Source organism: Protopterus annectens, chromosome 9.part0 (assembly GCF_019279795.1).
Source record: "Protopterus annectens isolate FY-2018-M chromosome 9.part0, PAN1.0, whole genome shotgun sequence".
Taxonomy (NCBI): domain Eukaryota; kingdom Metazoa; phylum Chordata; order Ceratodontiformes; family Protopteridae; genus Protopterus; species Protopterus annectens.
In genome coordinates this window covers 1,417,159,315-1,417,169,314 of record NC_056743.1, presented here as the reverse complement: position 1 = coordinate 1,417,169,314, position 10,000 = coordinate 1,417,159,315, and positions in this window count along the sequence as shown.

Sequence of the window (10,000 nt, the reverse complement as noted above, 5' to 3'; positions counted from 1 at the left end):
AGCTAGGGAATATAAAACAAATATACACTCTGAAAGCAAATATTGACTGTGTACAAAAAATTCACAGAATTACAGAGATGTCCTGAATGGAGCCATAGCAATTATATCCTTCACAACTATGCTAATTTATTTACATGCTAAGAAATTTTGCCATGGGAGTATCACATATAAATAAATCATGATAGTAAGCCAGTGATATATACCCCAAGAAAATAACAGCAGCGTGGTAAAATAGAGGTGACCAATAAGTGGAGTAAACAGAAAACGGAGGTGTGATTGAACAGCATTTACAGCCAACAGAGTGGGTGAACAGTATAACTACTCTGGTAAAGCATGTCAAGATTCGTATAGGTGTGATTGAAAAGCATTTACAGCCAACAGATTGGGTGAACAGTATAACTACTCTGGTAAAGCATGTCAAGATTTGTATAGGTGTGATTGAACAGCATTTACAGCCAACAGAGTGGGTGAACAGTATAACTACTCTGGTAAAGCATGTCAAGATTCGTATAGGTGTGATTGAAAAGCATTTACAGCCAACAGATTGGGTGAACAGTATAACTACTCTGGTAAAGCATGTCAAGATTCGTATAGGTGTGATTGAACAGCATTTACAGCCAACAGAGTGGGTGAACAGTATAACTACTCTGGTAAAGCATGTCAAGATTCGTATAGGTGTGATTGAACAGCATTTACAGCCAACAGAGTGGGTGAACAGTATAACTACTGTGGTAAAGCACGTCAAGATTCGTATAGGTGTGATTGAACAGCATTTACAGCCAACAGAGTGGGTGAACAGTATAACTACTCTGGTAAAGCATGTCAGGATTCGTATACGTGTGACTGAACAGCATTTACAGCCAACAGATTGGGTGAACAGTATAACTACTCTGGTAAAGCATGTCAAGATTCGTATAGGTGTGATTGAACAGCATTTACAGCCAACAGAGTGGGTGAACAGTATAACTACTCTGGCAAAGCATGTCAAGATTCGTATAGGTGTGATTGAACAGCATTTACAGCCAACAGAGTGGGTGAACAGTATAACTACTCTGGCAAAGCATGTCAGGATTCGTATACGTGTGACTGAACAGCATTTACAGCCAACAGATTGGGTGAACAGTATAACTACTCTGGTAAAGCATGTCAAGATTCGTATAGGTGTGATTGAACAGCATTTACAGCCAAAAGAGTGGGTGAACAGTATAACTACTCTGGTAAAGCATGTCAAGATTCGTATAGGTGTGATTGAACAGCATTTACAGCTAACAGAGTGGGTGAACAGTATAACTACTCTGGCAAAGCATGTCAAGATTCGTATAGGTGTGATTGAACAGCATTTACAGCCAACAGATTGGGTGAACAGTATAACTACTCTGGTAAAGCATGTCAAGATTCGTATAGGTGTGATTGAACAGCATTTACAGCCAACAGAGTGGGTGAACAGTATAACTACTCTGGTAAAGCATGCCATGATTCGTATAGGTGTGATTAAACAGCATTTAGAGCCAACAGAGTGGGTGAACAGTATAACTACTCTGGTAAAGCACGTCAAGATTCGTATAGGTGTGATTGAACAGCATTTACAGCCAACAGATTGGGTGAACAGTATAACTACTCTGGTAAAGCATGTCAAGATTCAGATAGGTGTGATTGAACAGCATTTACAGCCAACAGATTGGGTGAACAGTATAACTACTCTGGTAAAGCATGTCAAGATTCAGATAGGTGTGATTGAACAGCATTTACAGCCAACAGATTGGGTGAACAGTATAACTACTCTGGTAAAGCATGTCAAGATTCGTATAGGTGTGATTGAACAGCATTTACAGCCAACAGATTGGGTGAACAGTATAACTACTCTGGTAAAGCATGTCAAGATTCGTATAGGTGTGATTGAACAGCATTTACAGCCAACAGATTGGGTGAACAGTATAACTATTCTGGTAAAGCATGTCAAGATTCGTATAGGTGTGATTGAACAGCATTTACAGCCAACAGATTGGGTGAACAGTATAACTACTCTGGTAAAGCATGTCAAGATTCGTATAGGTGTGATTGAACAGCATTTACAGCCAACAGAGTGGGTGAACAGTATAACTACTCTGGTAAAGCATGTCAAGATTCGTATAGGTGTGATTGAACAGCATTTACAGCCAACAGATTGGGTAAACAGTATAACTACTCTGGTAAAGCATGTCAAGATTTGTATAGGTGGTATTGAACAGCATTTACAGCCAACAGATTGGGTGAACAGTATAACTACTCTGGTAAAGCATGTCAAGATTTGTATAGGTGTGATTGAACAGCATTTACAGCCAACAGAGTGGGTGAACAGTATAACTACTGTGGTAAAGCATGTCAAGATTCATATAGGTGTGATTGAACAGCATTTACACCCACAGAGTGGGTGAACAGTATAACTACTGTGGTAAAGCATGTCAGGATTCGTATAGGTGTGATTGAACAGCATTTACAGCCAACAGAGTGGGTGAACAGTATAACTACTCTGGTAAAGCATGTCAAGATTCGTATAGGTGTGATTAAACAGCATTTAGAGCCAACAGAGTGGGTGAACAGTATAACTACTGTGGTAAAGCACGTCAAGATTCGTATAGGTGTGATTGAACAGCATTTACAGCCAACAGAGTGGGTGAACAGTATAACTACTCTGGTAAAGAATGTCAAGATTCGTATAGGTGTGATTAAACAGCATTTACAGCCAACAGAGTGGGTGAACCATTTAACTACTCTGGTAAAGCATGTCAGGATTCATATAGGTGTGATTGAACAGCATTTACAGCCAACAGATTGGGTGAACAGTATAACTACTCTGGTAAAGCATGTCAAGATTCGTATAGGTGTGATTGAACAGCATTTACAGCCAACAGAGTGGGTGAACAGTATAACTACTCTGGTAAAGCATGTCAAGATTCGTATAGGTGTGATTGAACAGCATTTACAGCCAACAGAGTGGGTGAACAGTATAACTACTCTGGTAAAGCATGTCAAGATTCGTATTTGCACTGATCCACAAGATCTGGAAAAGCTTCAAGAGGGTCTCCCTCATTACTTTCATTTAAAGAAGTAGTCACAGCTATGCCGAACGCTAAATTATTTTCATTACCAGATACAAATTAGGAGTGCTGCTAGATAAACCTAGATGAAAAATACTCAAATTGTGTACATTTAATGCCCCAAATACCTGTGTATGTCTGGGCAGAGCTGCGTGTAAATACACACAACTAAGATGAAGCAGGGGCATCAATTCCACTCAACCAAAATGCTGTTTATTAAATTAAATGCTTTCATGTTGCTTAAAGTTTACAAAGATACCTATAAAACAGAATTCATTAGGAAACCACTTCTTAATCATACATTTGCTACAACCACATGACTAGAATCATCCAGTTATGTTAGACATATACCTAGATATACAGAGTTAAAACATACTAAAAAAACAAAGTATCTTTTGCTAGCAAGCTAAAAATAGGCAAACTAAAAATAAGCACATGAGAAGAAGTGCTTTAAAAAGACATGAATCCTGACATTTATGAATCCCCCAAATAAATGTAAATAAATAAAAAGCAACCATATGACATAAACCAACAAATCAATCAGAATAAACATTTCCTTAGCTACTCAGACATCAAAAAATTCTTAACGAAGTTCTGAAGTTAATAAGTAATTTCAGTAAACCTGAGAGATGTTTTAAGAAATTAAGAAAAACTTGGAATAAATGGCATATAAAAGAAGCATAATTAGGTCTGCACTTTTAAAAATACTTAAGCCTTAATGTTTAAATGTTTAAAATATTCCCTAATAAATGTAAACAAATGAAAAGCAACATGTAAAGCAAATTTAATATGTATATGCGTGAATATATATATATATATTAACCTAATGAATAAATGAACACTGAAAAGAGTGCAGAAAAAAAGAGTGATCTTTTTAGATCAGCTATAAAAGAACAATGAAAAAAATTAATTTTACATAGGGAGCTGGCCCCCTGTACCCCCATTCACTGATTTATATATATATGTGTGTGTATATATATATATATATATATATATATATATATATATATATATATATATGTGTGTGTATATATAAAGAGAGAGAGAGAGAGATCTGTGTGTGTGTGTGTGTGTGTGTGTGTATGTGTGCATAAAACCTAATTAAAAAAAATAAAAACAAAATAATTTTTTTTTTTAGTTTTCTCCCTACAGCCCCTGCTAATTAAACATACCAACTCCAAAATCGCACTACAAAGAGGAAAATGGTAAATATCCCATTCCGCACTGTACATCGATCTCCATTCAAAATGTCTGAAGTTTCAAAATGATCAGTGGGTCACACTTAAAATGCAGTTATTAGTGAGAAATGCATTATGGATTATGTTGTAAAACTAGCCATTACTTTATGGATCTCAATTTTAAAACACTCTGTATACTCAGATTATACAAAATTCCATCCTTCAAATGAGCCGGAAACCGAGGCCCCATCTGCTTCAGTTGATGGTAGCTCCGGTGGATGTAAAAGATCCATCTGCACCTATCTAAAAGAGTAGAAGAAGCTTCCTGATGCCCTGGCCAAATTTCTCATAGTCGAATAAATATCACTTCTCCCCTGAAAACAGGCTGCTAGCCTGGTGGGACTAACATGGTCAACAAAGGATAAATAAATAAAAGTATACTAAGGTGACTGTTTAGCTAGCCAGGTGAATGATCTGCATTAATTTTAGTCAACCATTATACTTTTCTCAATAGCTGTTTATAGGTCTCTTCCACTGACATGTAATAACCTTGGTTAATGCTAAAGTTAGTGCATTCAATACTTAAGAAGTACATTTGTGGTTGATTTGTTCTTGATCACACCGGTAAACCTATTCTGAGTATTGTAAGAAAGGGTAGTTTTATTTTGTTTGGTCAGATATGTAAGCATTTCTAGATCATATAAAGTCACCTATTCTGAGGACTTTGACAAAGGATTGTTTAGTTTTGCAAGGTTATTAGCATTTTTACACTCTAAACCTTCCAAAAATGTACCTTTTTTTAGGCAATGTGAGTTTTCTAAAGGTTCCACTATAATAAAATAGAATCTGAATAACATAAAGGCAGCAAAAAATCAACTCCCTACAAGCATTCCCCACCCTGGAACACCGTGATATGTGCATTGTCACTGAGACTTGGTTCAAGACCAATAAGAACACTCCATCAGTGCAGGGGTTTCAATGCCCACCACATGTTCAGACCCACTGCATTAGATGAAGGCATTAAAGGCAGAGGTGCCTCCATATTCTTAAAAAAAAAATTCACCTCCACTCTCATTAGACAAGATAATGACCTAGAACTCTTCAACATCCAACTTACTTTGAACAAAACCCCTTATCATATGATAGCTAAGTATAGGACTCCTCTATGGCCCTCTCCTCAGCCCATACCTTCTACCTAAATAGTATGGAGTCCTCTCGTATTATGCAACAACATCCTCCTGAGTGACTTCAACTAGCCCTCTATCAACTGAGAGTCTTAAACATCTTCAAACGTATACACACAAAAATATGGACTTTATCAATACAAGGAAATCTGTAATGCACCAAGAAATGTCCCAAAAGGAATATATAATGCTCAGAGACTGTAGTTCAGTCCTTGGGCCACTCCTGTCAGGCATTTTTTTTCACAGAGGTCAAACTCTCTGGACCAGTTAGTTTGCACCAGTACCAGGGAGTGATAAAATCCTGGACATGGTCTTTATTAGTATATGGCAGCTGTGCTCCCCATCAGTTATAAAGATTCCCTGGTTAAGTCAGACTACAAATCAGTCACATTCATCATAAAACTGAAACTGGAAGCTTATTCAAATACTTCAGTATTCAAAGATTATGCTAAAGCTAATCAGCTATAAGTGATTATTTACATCCCCACTGTCTATGCAGAATCATTTACTACCAAATTCTATGCAAAGTAAATAGATGCATAAACTCAGCTGTCCCCTTTAAAGTAAATAAAATGCCAAATTTAAAAATACACCCCTGTGGTACAACCCAAATATAAACAGGCTCTATAATAAAAGAAAAAAACTCTGCATGTAAAAATAAGTTTAGCTCTCATGATGCCAAAATGCTCTTGCTAAACTTAACAGTGAACTGTGGATACTGATTATACCAACCAAAGCCAGATATGAGGTAAAATAGCCACTCAGGTGAAGGATAACCTTCTTTAACTATGTTACAAACCCCAGAAACAATTCCAGCACTGCATAGTGGTAAATGTAAATGATATCACATGCTCAAATCCAGAGGACATAAACAATCTGCTGGTGGACAAATTTATCTCAAACTTTACCCCACTCTGTATTCCAGGAGCACATACCCATATCTATACCCCCACCAATAGAACAAATCCTCAATGCAGTACCCAAGGCCAAAAATGCTACTTCTATAAGGCAAGATAACAAACTGGGCTACCTACTAGCCAGTCAGAAACAGGACTTGTCAGACTACCTACAAAGGCTATCCAATACCAGCCTCCAAACTGGCATTGTGTCAGATGAATGCAAAACAGAGACAGTCATCACCTTGTACAAAGGTGAGCTGTCAATGGACCTGGGTAATTACAGACCCATAAGTCTGATCAGCCTCATTTGTAAGGCTATGGAAATGATCATTATGTAATTAAAATAATGACATATGTAGCATATAGACTCTTACCCTAAGTCAGTTTGGATTCATCAAGAGCAGCTCCTGCCTACTTAACCTGGTTGACTTCTCCGAGGAACTTTCTGAAACAATGGATGAGGGCAAATCAGCACACTCCGTGTATCTAGACCTTGCAAATCCATTTAACACCATCCCACACTCAAATATCTTAGATAAACTCTCCCAAATAAATGCAAATCCCTATGTAATTTACTGGATAGTTAATTGGCTCACAAATAGAACCCAGAAAATTAGGGTGAGTGGTTTTACATCCCCAAAAGATCAATCAGCAGTGGTACCCGCTAGGCTTCAGTCCTTAGGCCACTCCTCTTTGGCATTGATTTCTTGGAGGTCAAAGCAAATGTTAAGGGCTTATGGCTGACCAGGTTTGCAGATGAGTGCAAACATGGTGCCATCATAAACTCCCCAGAAGACACTAAGATCATCCAAGAAGACCTTTCTCAAACAAATAGCTTGACTCAAAACACTGCACTAAAACTAAATGCCAAGAAATTTATAATAGTATCCTTTGGCAAGCATAACCTCACTTATAACTATCACATTGACAACACACCTCTAGGAGTTGAGTCTCTAGTCAGGGATATGCAAATAAATGTAGAAAATGAACTGTCCTTTGATCACTGCATATCCACTGTTTTAAGGAAGTCCTTCTTAATCACATTGCTTATATCTAAAGAAGAAAAAAGGACCTACCAGAGACTTTTGAGTTTACCAGCAGTAGAGTATGAGACATTGCTATGGACTTGGAAGGTGCTGCCTTTTAGATAGTAGAGAAAGCAAACAGTGTTATCGCCAAAGCTGAGTGTTTTGAGTTAGTTGAGAAGAAGGTTAGAGTTGACTGTTTCAGAAGCCCTTGTCATGTCAGCAAAGAAACTGCAGTAGTAAATCCCTCATTCAGGTTGCTATACATGGTATCAGTGATGATTACCAGCCAGTAAATATACTGAAGGCATTGCAAAAGCCATGCTGTGCATCAAACAATACGCCATAGCTGTTAATGTGCTTAAGTAGTTGCTTGTATAAAAGTTTTTCAATGATTTCAGTAATAAGGCACAGGGTAGAAATAGGTCTATAATCCTTTAGTCCATCTAGGAAGAGAGATTATTGGGTACAGGGATTATAACGGCATGCTTGAATACTTGTGGAACAGTGCCTGGGGTGACTGAAAGGTTAAAGATATGACTAAGGGGTTTAGTGATTTTGATCAGCCACAGCCTTAAGAAACCTTAAGAAGGTGGAATGAAGTTTGCTGGATTTAGATAATGAATTTAGTTTGGGAAGTACAGTCTTGGCCTGGTTTACTGAAATTTCAGAGACGTGAAAGGCTGCCACATAAGAAGCTAGAGGGTATAGTTCAGGGGATGAAGATTCTTGGTCTTCATTGTTGTAAAGGTTGGTTATTGTGGACTGCATAAAGTGAGCATAATTGTTAGAAAGGGTGGAGTGATTCAATTTTATTGGTTCACTTTTGGTAGCTGAAGAGTTATCTAATGTCTATTAAGCACTTTATTTTTTCCCAGAACAGATTGGTTCTAGACCAGTTTGCTTATTGTTTCTGTCTAAGGTGCAGGGCTTTTGCAGTATGTGTTGCAATTCTTGTTTCCTTCCATAAACTCAGAAAAGTTTGGTGTAGCTCTGTATTGTCAAGGTTTCTTTTCCAGTTCCTCCAGACTGAATCTCTGGCTTTAATTTTGTTTTTAGTATCCACTGAAACCCATGGGCAACTCTGTGATGTAAGCCTTCTTTTTGTAAGGGGGTACAGTGTATCCTGAATTGTGACCAGTTTTGTGTTGAAAAATTCTAAAGCAGAGTTGTGTTCAGTCATGGCATACAGTGGAGTCCAAACTATAACACTGAGTATGGTGTTCAGATTTGGTAGCTTATTAGGAAAAGATCTGCTTTCAATTATTTGAGTTTTTTTTATGTCCTGAATGACCAAATGGATTTAATTTGTGAGTGGTTACTCAAAGCACTGGGGAGTATTTCACTTTGAAGGCACCTATTTTATATTGGTTATTATTATGTCAACTCTGGAGCTACAGCCAGTTCTTGTATTGGTTCGAGTAGGAGTCTGTATTGTTTGGGCCAGGCTAAATTGCCGTAACATTTTGTTCATAGGCAGAGAGTCTTTTCCTAAAGCTGTGATATTGAAATTTCCAAGAATAACCATGTTGTTATGTACACATTTAGAAAGCATATGCTACAGAGTTTTATGGAATACAGTGACAGAGAAGGGTATAGGGATGTAAAATGCCACAATCCACAAGGCTAATTGAGGCGTTCCTTTTGATTAGAATTGAAGCACCACCGCCACATCTAGGACCTGGCCTGTTGTCATTATATAGATCATTATATAGATATATATATATATATATATATATATATATATATATATATATATATATCTTCTTCTTCTTCTTTCGGCTTTTCCCAGTTAGGGGTCGCCACAGCGGATCACCTGTCTGCTCATGATTGGCAGTGGAGTTTTACAGTGTCGAGTTGCCAGCCCGGCACCCAACCTTCCACAGAAGGCACACACATGCACACACTCATGCCTAGGGCCAATTTAGAGTGTCCAGTCCACCTACAGCATATCTTTGGGATGTGGGAGGAAACCGGAGCACCCGGAGGAAAACCACGCGACCACAGGGATGACATGCAGATTCCGCACAGAAGGCACCCCAGCCGAGAATCAAACCGGAGAACCTCTTGCTGTGAGGTGGCAATGCTAACCGCTGCACCACCGTATATATATATATATATATATATATATATATATATATTCACTATACAATCTCGAAATACTGAAATATCGAATTTCAGTATTTCGAGAGTAAATAGTCAAACACCCACATACATGAACACAAAACCGTGAATATGACAATCGCAATCATACATACACACACACACACACACACACACACACACACACACACACACACACACACACACACACACACACCTACCTAACTACACTAAAACAAACAAAACAACACACAAAAACAGAACATAACACACACACACACACCTACCCTACCTATAATCAGGGGGGCAAACCCCCCTGCACCCCACATACTCCCTACTTATATATATTAACTCACACTAAACACACAAACACACAAAAAACACCACCACACACACTAACATCCCTATCCTATACCCTTAAACAAAGACCACTTACCTAAAACCCCAGATAAATCCACACACTGTACCGCATGTCACGAATGTGACACCACAATAGCAGATTCGGCATTTCCGTAGTCGACATACTGCAGTTTC